The 2,679-nt window shown below is 32.0% G+C and overlaps 1 long non-coding RNA gene across 1 annotated transcript; it reads right to left on the bottom strand.

The window, feature by feature from the left end:
* Window positions 1-220: 220 nt before the first annotated feature.
* On the bottom strand, window positions 221-1,098 carry LOC134208130 (uncharacterized). The gene is made up of 3 exons (XR_009978515.1): window positions 1,008-1,098; window positions 499-569; window positions 221-424 (listed from the first exon to the last, which is right to left on the bottom strand). It is a non-coding gene; the product is annotated as an uncharacterized LOC134208130 (long non-coding RNA).
* Window positions 1,099-2,679: the final 1,581 nt, after the last annotated feature.

Below are 2,679 nucleotides of genomic sequence, written 5' to 3'. Positions count from 1 at the left end.
TGGGATGATTTCGAGCGACAAAATAATAGAAAACATTGTGTTTTAAATGTTTTCAATTACTGTTTCTATTGTTTTACAATAGAAATACAACAGGATTTAGAATACATTATACGCCAACATTACAATAAAAATACAATACAATTATTTGTTTTACAAATTATTTTATTTTCAATTTAATTTTAAATCAGTTTAAACTTCATTTTCACTAATTTTACCTCGCTTTGCTGTCGGGACTTCCGAACCGAACTTTCTTCCAAAGTTGTATCTGTCAAACTAATTGATGCGTTGTTTAGCGCATCTTCAGGCGAATCCAGCGCACTACTTCCGAAGTTGGGTAAGTTGCCTGTATCTGGAGAAAAATCCAACTTCGGTATAAAAAGCGTACTAACTTTGTTCCGGATAGACAATACATGTAGTTATAAACCTGTGAAAAATGTAAATTATAAAAGAATGTTAGTTTTATTAGAAAAAGTACGTCGAGAAGAAAAGAAAAAATACCTGCATCAGTTCTTATTATATCCCGTTGGTGAGATTGGCCAAGCATCAGTGTTTCATCATAAGCTTAATTTCTGTAAAGGAACAAGGATACATGTTACCAGGTATGTCATCAGGTATTATGACAATAATTTTTTTATTTATTTTTTGTTCGGGATGAACCACTGCATCCATTATGTACATTGAACTTTTGTAGTATAAGATTACAATTACCGGTGGTGAGTATAAGCTGTTTGCCAGCCCAGTATTATTACTTGACACTTTACCGGTCGCTACTAAACGCGTTAGGTGACCAAATTTGGTAGCGCGATAACATCGCTGCTTTTTGATGAACTATCAAATGTCAAACGTCACCGGTACGGAATGCAGCCACCAAAATGATAACCGAAAATAGTAACCGATGCGAAAAAGTTTGACTAATCTAAAATGACAGCACGGCGAGTGTGATCAAAATACTTGCGCTCAGGCCCTGTAATGATGCTCTAACGCGCTCTAACACTTTAGATACTTACCACGGTACAGAAGCCATGGTGATCTACCGTTGCCCAGCACCAGAAACAATTAAAGAGACACTTTCTGCACCACACAGTTTCATTATTTTCATCTCTTCACTAATTATAAACAAAACTGTACACGCTCAAATGAATCTAGCCATTCTCCGGATAAAATGATAAGCAAAAGTTTTTGTTCCCTTTATTTTTTTTGAATTCCAATTTTTATTGCATCACATTTCTAGACCTGAAATATGAAAATATATTACTTGAGAATCGGTATAACATTTTTATTCATTTATTAAGCAAAGCTATTGTAATTTTATTGTTTTCAATTGTTATTTCAGCAATATAATAAATCCATGAAATATTCCAAAATTATATTAATTCAATTACATTAGACGAATTTCCAGATCATCCAAACCGAATACTTTCATAATTTGTTTAGTTTTTTAATGTGCAATACAAAACATAAGCGAACAATAAAAATATAATAGATTGTATTGGTAACATTTAAATATATTGTTATGTTAATGTGAATACAATAAAGATCTTTTACAACCGTGAACATTTTACAATAAGCGTACAATAGTTTGTATTGTTTGCCACACAATCTATTGTATTTCAATGGGTTATGTCATTCAAGTTACTGTAAATTTTTATCCGGGAAGCTCTATCCATGATCGCATGACCAAGATCAGTGAGTGATATGCGTACAGAGTTAGAACTTATAGACTATGAGATATGGAGAAGATTTTCATTTTTTTTCTGATTTTTATGCAGGATCGTAGAGAGTTAGAACTTATAGACTATGAGATGTGGAGAAGATTTTCAATGTTTTTTTTCTGATTTTGATGCAGGATTGATTTTCTAGGGCCTAGTAAGCTCTATCCATGATCGCATGAACAAGGTCAGTGAGTGAAATGCGTAGAGAGTTAGAACTTATAGATTATGAGATGTGGAGAGGATTTGCAATGTTTTTTTTTCTGATTTTGATGCAGGATTGATTTTCTAGGGCCTGGTAAGCTCTATCCATGATCGCATGACCAAGATCAGTGAGTGAAATGCGTACAGAGTTAGAACTTATAGATTATGAGATGAGGAGAAGATTTTAATGTTTTTTTCTGATTTTGATGCAGGAATGATATTTTGAATAATAATAATGAATAAGGATAATGATAATGATAATGAATAATTAAATTGTCGTTCTAATTTAATTTCGTGGGTAAGTATTGTTTCAAATCATTAATGTGTTTATTCGAATATTAACTAATTTCATCTTTCCAGAGCTTCAACTTTTGCCAGCCATATCTTGGAATACTATAATAAATTTAATGTTGATATTATGTGTATATTAAGAAGGTTTAGTGATTGAGAGTAGAAGAGGGGAAGGATGTAGAGATCAGTACTGTAATATAAAAAAAAATAGATTGGAATAATAAAATAGAAATTTAGATTATTCAGTTATTAGTTAATTGAAATGGAAATAATAATTAAAAGCGGGATATGCGCGAAAAGAAAAAGTTTAATAATTCTGTCTATATTATTATTTTTGAAAAGTTATTAGAGTGTTACTCCAAGAGAGAGAGAGAGCCCAGAGAAACAAAGGTATTTGAGCGGAGCGAGAAATTCGCTTGACTTGATCATAGAGGTAGAAGAAGGTAGTTTAGTTTTGTGACGATAGTTATGGAGA

Source organism: Armigeres subalbatus, chromosome 1 (assembly GCF_024139115.2).
Source record: "Armigeres subalbatus isolate Guangzhou_Male chromosome 1, GZ_Asu_2, whole genome shotgun sequence".
NCBI classification, from domain to species: Eukaryota; Metazoa; Arthropoda; class Insecta; order Diptera; family Culicidae; genus Armigeres; species Armigeres subalbatus.
The sequence above is the reverse complement of the archived record's forward strand: the minus strand, read 5'-3'. Positions and strand labels throughout refer to the sequence as shown.